Source organism: Zeugodacus cucurbitae, chromosome 6 (assembly GCF_028554725.1).
Source record: "Zeugodacus cucurbitae isolate PBARC_wt_2022May chromosome 6, idZeuCucr1.2, whole genome shotgun sequence".
NCBI classification, from domain to species: domain Eukaryota; kingdom Metazoa; phylum Arthropoda; class Insecta; order Diptera; family Tephritidae; genus Zeugodacus; species Zeugodacus cucurbitae.
Window position 1 is genome coordinate 29,681,894 of NC_071671.1, and position 8,858 is coordinate 29,690,751.

At 33.1% G+C, this 8,858-nt stretch overlaps 1 long non-coding RNA gene across 1 annotated transcript; it reads right to left on the reverse strand.

Annotated features, from left to right (window-relative positions):
• Nucleotides 1-638: 638 nt before the first annotated feature.
• LOC128922801 (uncharacterized) lies at nucleotides 639-3,351 on the reverse strand. Its single transcript, XR_008471987.1, has 3 exons — nucleotides 1,028-3,351; nucleotides 805-964; nucleotides 639-745 (listed from the first exon to the last, which is right to left on the reverse strand). It is a non-coding gene; the product is annotated as an uncharacterized LOC128922801 (long non-coding RNA).
• Nucleotides 3,352-8,858: the final 5,507 nt, after the last annotated feature.

The window sequence follows — 8,858 nt, forward strand, 5'->3', positions numbered from 1 at the left end:
AAGAGGAGGAATATAATATACCTTCTTGGCTTGTGGTAATACTAAGACTAAAGGACATTAGGTCTGCGTACAACTATTTATAATATCTACAGAACATTCATGTTGTTCTGATGTTCTGATAAATATATTTGGATATGTTCTTATCTGTTACTGATAATTACAATAGATTACTATGTGTATATAGATACATGTTTTTATGTTTACAGCTGATAAGGATTTGTTGATATATTTGGGTTCGTGAGTATGATAAGGAATGTTATTTTTCTTAACTCTCCCCTCTGTTAAAATGAAATGTCCTCATTTCTTATTGTTGTGGTGCACTCTGTCTACCCTGCCAACATTTTCTATCGCAAAAGTCACTTATAAGTGACTTCAAGAAGTTACAATTCAACGTCTGCGATACATTTTTTTCATCGTATAAGTCACTTCCTTATTGAGAAGTTGTTCCCCACGGACGTTACTTTTAGAAGTTACGTATTAGTGCCTTGTGGAAATTACGTATTAGTGACTTGTTAAAAATTTCGTTTTTAAATTTTTTATATTTATTTCAATTCAAAAATGTATTACAAAAAAAATAAATAATTAATTCATATGAATATTAGAAATAAGATTTTTTTTAATTTTTCAGTTCATTAATTGTTTGTTTGTTTTTTTTGTACTCTGTCTCGGGCGTGAAGTATGTGCTGTTGACCCACTTTATTTATATCCATATCGGTCGAGTTCGAATATTTGGAATGACAGGCATCTATAGGAAAATAGAATTAATTGATTTCTTTATAGTTATAGTTTTATGTGAAACATTACTTTTTATTAGTGCAAATGTTGTAAAGCGTTGGATACTGGGTTTGTCATTTGTTCCACGCCAAGTTAAATTAACGGCCATAGCATCCGATATAATGGATTTCAATGCCATTCCTAGGAATGAAGGGAAATCCTTTCCTCCAACTCTATATATGATATTTTTCTAAAATTAAATATGTTCCAAATATACACATTTCTTCATAATTATTATCAAAAATCGACCTACCAGCTGAGATGTTATTTTGTCGTTCAACAGCAGCTTCGTGTCAAAATCAATAAAGTCCTTGACATTCATGAAATTAATAGCCTTTGCTGACAATTCACTCATTTTAATTATATTTTCAATAATATTTCAAACTAAAACACCACGAAACAAATAATTTTACTAGTTCCAAAAACAATATCGCACTTTAGCACTGACCACAAACTGCAGAAGACACAAAACCAATGGACCAGATGTCAACAACTTCTTTTTATATTCTGTTGTTTTCATCTAATTTCATTTTGCAGTCGCTGCGACTTCAACGTCGGTGATCGCGTTCATTACACTGTGATAGGTAAAAAAAAAAGACAATACCAAATTCGACGGTTTCCCCCTATTTCGGGTCCTACGAATCGAACTGCACCATCACTTTTTTGAGTTACAATCATGGTTTCATACAAAATTTTTTTTTGAAGTTTTTCATCAAAGTGGCCCATTGTAAGAGAAAGGCACATTTTTCTTCGGTCTCTAACTTTTTTAATGTTGACTTTTTTGGTAAACTTTCTTTGGCAAAGCTTCTCAGAATAAGTCCGTCTTTAAGCTCTTAGATGACTGTAAACCCCAAAATCAATGTTTTTGTGTCCTTATAGCCAATATGTCGAAAAAACTGAAATTTAATCCATTTTTATACTCTCGCAACAAATGTTGCTAAAGAGAGTATTATAGTTTTGTTCACATAACGGTTGTTTGTAACACCCAAAACTAAACGAGTTAGAGGGTTATATATACCAAAGTGATCAGGGTGAAGAATGGAGTTCAAATCCGAATGTCTATCTGTCCGTCCGTCCGACCGTCTGTGCAAGCTGTAACTTGAGTAAAAATTAAGATATATTGATGAAACTTGGCACACTTATTTCTTGGCACCATAGGAAGGTTGCTTTCGGAAATGAGCAAAATCGGACCACTGCCACGCCCACAAAATGGCGAAAACCGAAAACACATAAAGTGCCATAACTAAGCCATAAATAAAGCTATGGAAATAAGATTTGGTATGAAGGATCGCACTATGAAGGGACATATTTGGATGTAATTTTTTTTGGGGAAGTGGGCGTGGCCCCGCCCCAAATAGGTTTTTTGTATATATCTCGCAAACCAATAGAGCTATATAAACCAAAATTTCTTCAGTCGTTTCCCCTCCCATACAAAGGTTAGGTTGAAAATTGCTAAAAGTGGGTTAACTCACTAACCAAACACGTCAGAAACACTAAATTTCACATAAGAAATGGTAGATGGAAGCTACACTCAGATTTTTTTACAAAATGGAAAATGGGCGTGGCGTCGCCCACTTATGGGTCAAAAACCTTATCTCAGGAAGTACTCGACCGATTTCAATGAAAATTGGTTTGTAATAGTTTCCTTACATCCCAATAATATGTTCAAATCGCTTCACAACCACGCCTACTTCCTATATACCAGAACTTTGAAGACAATCCGAATTGTTTACATTACAATATATAAAGTAAGCACTAGTGAAGATATCGGTGCAGAACTTTGCACAAATACTATGTTAATAGTGTGGCAGCCCCATTCTAAAAATCGCCGAAATCGGACCATAGGTTTTTAAGGCCCCATATATCGAACACGAGGGCCTCGGTGCTTCTAACCTAATATTATGGTTTCCAACTTTCAATGGAGTTTATGCACTATATATGACGAATATGTGGGTCAAATTGTGTATTATTAATATAAATAAAGTTAAATAAATAAATTGCGAGAGTATAAAATGTTCGGTTACACCCGAACTTAGCCCTTCCTTACTTGTTTTTAATGTAAAAATAAAATAGCACACAAACATAGTTAGTGTAGCCTTTTTAAAAAAATACAAACTTTGTTAAGTTTTTTTTCTAATGGTTAGTTTGCTCAGAACGTTGTCTTTGCTTAATGAATAAGTATCAAAGGGTAAATTAAAATATTGACGAAACGTGAGGGAAAAAACATTAAAAAAATGGATTAAATTTCAGTTTTTTCGACATATTGGCTATAAGGACACAAAAAACATTGATTTTGGGGTTTACAGTCATCTAAGAACTTAAAGACGGGCTTATTCTGAGAAGCTTTGCCGAAGAAAGTTTACCAAAAAAGTCAACATTAAAAAAGTTAGAGACCGAAGAAAAATGTGCCTTTCTCTTACAATGGGCCACTTTGATGAAAAACTTCAAAAACAAATTTTGTATGAAACCATGATTGTAACTCAAAAAAGTAATGATGCAGTTCGATTCGTAAGACCCGAAATAGGGGGAAACTGTCGAATTTGGTCTTGTCTTTTTTTTTTTTTTTTGAAAAAACTATCACAGTGTTATTTATCTTTTGCATAACGGGACAACAATCTTTAATTTAACGTCTGGAAGTGACTTAAAAGTGACGCATTTGGCGTTTGACACGTGAACGCGACAACTATCTTTATTTTAACGTACGGAAGTGACTAAAGCGTGACGTATTTGGCGTTGGCGATAAAAGACACTTCCAAATGTTGGCAGGCTATGATCATATTATCTTGATCCAGGTTGATAGGTCTTGATAGGTTTGTTTTTTCTTAAACAATGTTACATTTCTTATCTTCTAATAGAGGGATACTACAATTGTCCACTCATAATTGTGTACATATAAATGTACTTACATAATTTTTACATATAGTAACTCTAGCATATTTCTAGTTACACTTGAAAAATTTTTGTCAATAATACACAGAGTATTTTAGTTTTGTTCACATAATCGGTCCACTACCACGCCCACAAAATAGCGAAAACCGAAAAAACATAAAAAGTCATAACTAAGCCATAAATAAGGTTATTAAAGTAAAATTTGGTACAAAGGAGCACTAGAGAGGGGCCCCCCCTTTCATGCAAAGGTTAGGTTAAAAAGTACTAAAAGTTACACTAAATTTTACATAAGAAATGGCCGATGGAAGCTGGACTCAGACTTTTTTACAAAATGGAAAATGTGTGTGGCGTCGCCCACTTTATGGTTGGCTCAGTAACTACTCGACCGATTTCAATGAAATTCTATATATAATATTTTCTTTACACCCTGACAACACTGATGAAAAGTAACTTCCCATATAACTCAATTTTGAATTCCATCTGATTCGTTCACTTTATCTTAATATATAAAAATCACGTGTCACATTGTTTGTTTTCGATGGACTCCTAAACTACTGAACCGATTTTAATGAAATTTTTAACACTGTGTGCAGTTTGGTCCAACTTGAAAGATAGGATAGTTTATAACTCTCCTTATAGTCGCATTATTTATTTATTGCAAATTATTTGTTTATTATTAGCAAAGAGCTATCCACCAGTTGGTGGCGCTAAGTGCGCTATGTTACAATAGATGGCGCTACATTTCATTTTCAATATATGTTCGATTGTGTGTGTAGATAAAATTTGTCAGTACGTGTATACTTTTTCTGTAGTTGGCTTTGTATATTTTTACATTACCGCAAGTGTTTGAATATATTTACGATTGTATGTATATTTTCTCATTTGTTGGTTTGTGGGTGCATATCATAGCTAGCTTTTGAAAATTTTTACATTGCGGCAGGTGTTTGTTTATATACGTGTAGTTGATTGTATTTTTTGAAATTTGAATTTGTTTTTGTGGAAAAAAATTTGTTTGAGCAAGTGTTTTTTGTGTGACGTAATTTGTTTCGTTATTATGGTTGGCGATCCTGTTGAAAATCGATCAATAAAAATCACACAGCAGGACAATACTCTCAGCATTATTTCAGATCTACATCGCTCATTTGACACAATATATATCAATATCCTCTAATATTTTGACAAGGACAGGACGAATATCATATAAATATATGAATTTTAATACAAACTATACATTTTATAACTATATTCCTAGGTAATAATTTAAATGTATTAAAAAATAAAAAATATATATTTAAATATGTGTATATATGTATATAAATTATTCACAGCAAAGCGTGCCCGGGTTTACTAGTAATATATATATAGTACATAAGGAACCGATGAAGATAGCGTAATAAAACTTTACACAAATATTGTATATCATCTGTGGCTTCACTTATGGAAAAGTTTTCGAAATCAGACTATAACTTTTCAAGGCCCCGGATATATACATACATGAAGAACTTAGTGCCTAAGAGTAAGTTTTCACCATATATACCGGCAAATCTTTCAGATATTTTAATTTAATTCAGAAGGAATTTTTTTCTCCTAATTGTGTGTCTCTGTTCCAAAAATTATTAAAATCGGATCAGAACTTCCCTTAGCTCCCATATACCTAATTATGTGCGGGCATTATTCCGCATATATCAGTTTATATATAAGATATCTTAGCAAAATTAAGTGAACATATAGTCTTGTATATAGGGTAGCTTGGTGGAGAAAATGAGTGAAATCGGTTTGGGATTTACATCAGCTCTCAAATACCATATATGATGATTTTTGTTATTCTATTGGACTTTATGCCGAATATATGGGTCAAATTGTGTGTTATCTTCATAAAATTACATAAATAAATTGCGAGAGCTTTATTGGTTTGTGGGCGTGGCAGTGGACCGATTTCGCCCATCTTCGAAAGCAAGGAATAGTCAGGGTGCAAAGGAATATGTGTTCCAAATTTCATTAATTTTTACTCAAGTTATCGCTTGCACGGATAGACGGACGGTCAGACATCTGGATTTCAACTCCACTCGTCAGCCTCATCATTTATATATGTATATATAACACCATATCTAACTCTTTTGTTTCTTGGTCACACAAACAACCGTAATGTGAACAAAACTATAATACTCTGTGCAACATGTTGCGAGAGTATAAAAAATTAGAACTCACCTAAAACGAGAGGAAGAAATGACATCATATAATCATAGAGACATACATACATACGTATATTTCATACATATATATATATATACACTATACATTTACATACAGATTACAATAATTTAGAATTAGACATACGTATTTATTTAATTATATATTTAAATATTTTTGTTTTGGTCTACGGGCGTGGAAAACATCTGTTTAGCTTAACCACTATAAAGTGCTAGAAATATTCCTTTACATATTGGTAATGTGGCAATACCATACTCAACCTCTGCGAAATATCTAGGCATAACGCTAGATGCAAAGCTGAAATGGAAAGAGCACGTACAAAAAAAGTTGCAGAACTAAATCTAAGATATAGCAAAATAAGCAGGTTAATCGGTAACAAATCGCAGCTAACAATATCAAATAAAATTCTTGTATATAATCAAACGTTGAAACCTATTTGGACATACTGAATTCAACTGTGGGGATGCGTTGCACCGATATACATTCAAGCGATACAACGGTTCCAAAATAAAGTCCTACGCAAATTTGTAAATTCTCCGTGGTATATACGTAATTCAGACCTGCACCGTGATCTTCATATAAAAATGGTCCGGGAAGTTATTCACGAGACGGCATTGAAACATTCAGCGCGGTTGCAAAGTCACGTAAACGTAGAAGCCCGACGACTAGGAGAGATTAGAAATAGCAGACGTCGACTAAAGCGAACAACATTCTACGAACTTATACGAAAATAAAAAGTATTATACGTAATATTTAGTTTCTGAAGAAAAACGCTTATATTGTATTTATCTTTTAAAATTAGAAAAAGATTGCTTGTTAGTACAATTTTGTTTTGTTTCACTAGTTGCAATCATTTGAAATGTAAAAATATATCTAATTACGTTTCAATAAAAACAAAAAAAAACACACTATAAAGATCGGATACTTTGTTCATTTAGCTTTAATTTGGTTTTTTGAACACCTCGATACGTCCACTTCTCGCCGAGATATCGGTCTTCAAATGAAAAGGATCATTTTGTCTTTGATTATTGATATCTCAGCAACCAATGATCGCACAGAAAGTTAAATGTGGGTTTCAAGAACTTGAGTGAATTTTCATTAACGACTAGCCATTGCTTTTCCGAAAAATTTTTTTTCTTATTGTCACATGAATTTGAAAATGCAACAAGAAAGGGGCTTTTGGTGGTTTTTTGGAAAATCGAGCGCTAGATCGAAAATATTCATGAAACTACTAATGTGAAGTGTGCCTTTTACAGTTCAATATGTCCACAAAAAATCTACAAAAAATCAAATTAATCCAGCCAGCCGTTTTTTTGTTTCACTCGATCGAATTTTTGAAAAAATTAAAGGATCACGTTTTTTGCTCTGAAAAGCTCATAATTTTTAAAAATAAGAAAAAATCGTTTTTCCTAGCTTTTTCCACATTTTTGCTCCAGACAAAGCTTAAAAAAAAAAAAAACAAGTAAGGAAGGGCTAAGTTCGGGTGTAACCGAACATTTTATACTCTCGCAAGTTATTTATTTAACTTTATTAATAACTATTATAAAATACACAATTTGACCCACATATTCGTCATATATATTGTATAAAGCCCATTGAAAGTTGGAAACCCTAATATTAGGTTAGAAGTACCGAGGCCCTCATGTTCGATATATGGGGCCTTGACAACCTACGGTCCGATTTCGGTGATTTTTAGAATTTGGCTGCCACACTATAAACGTAGTATTAGTGCAAAGTTCTGCATCGATATTTTCACTAGTGCTTACTTTATATATTGTAAAGTTAACGATTCAGATCGTCTTCAAAGTTCTGGTATATAGGAAGTAGGCGTGGTTGTGAAGCAATTTGGCCTATTTTCACAACATATCATTGGGATCTAAGGAAACTATTACAAACCAAGTTTCATTGAAATCGGTCGAGTAGTTCCTGAGATATGGTTTTTGACCCATAAGTGGGCGACGCCACGCCCATTTTCCATTTTGTAAAAAAAACTGAGTGCAGCTTCTATCTGCCATTTTCTATGTGAAATTTAGTGTTCCTGACGTTTTTGGTTAGTGAGCTAACCCACTTTAAGTAATTTTCAACCTAACTTTTGTATGGGAGGTGGGCGTGGTTATTATCCGATTTCTTTCATTTTTGGACTGTATAAGGAAATGGCTAAAAAAACGACTGCAGAAAGTTTGGTTTATATAGCTCTATTGGTTTGCGAGATATATACAAATAAACGATTTGGGGGCGGGGCCACGCCCACTTCATCAAAAAAAATTATATTCAAATATGCCTCTCCATAATACAATTCTTCATACTAAATTTTATTTCCATAGCTTTATTTATGGCTTAGTTATGGCACTTTAAGTGTTTTCGGTTTTCGCCATTTTGTGGGCGTGTCAGTGGTCCGATTTTGCTGATTTTCGAACTTAACCTTCTTATTGCACGGACGGACGGACAGACAGACATCCGGATTTGAACTTTTCTCGTCATCCTGATCATTTTGATATATATAACCCTATATCTAACTCGTTTAGTTTTAGGACTTACAACCAACCGTTATGTGGACAAAACTATAATACTCTCGTAGCAACTTTGTTGCGAGAGTATAACAAGTTAAGGATATTCAAGAAACCATCGCCCAATCATTTTTAACGCGTTTCCGCAGCTGTATTCCTTGATTCTACTGATCTCCTTTTAATTAAATTTAAAAAAAAAGTTAATACTCCCAATCGAATTTCGATTTTTTTCACACGCTTTTCGCAGATTGTTTTTTATTTTACTTTTTACGAATCCTTAGCAAATCGCTTATTTTTTCTTTTTATACATATTTCTTTATTTATTGAATCTACTTTGTTTAAAGCCTAACAATAAGTAGTAAAATCTTAAATCTATTTACAACTAAAAAAGCTCTGGAATGTGGTTGAGCTGTTTTGGTAGAATGTTTGTTTTGGTTTTTAAACGTGTTTGATTGCAGGAATGTACCAAAGCATTAG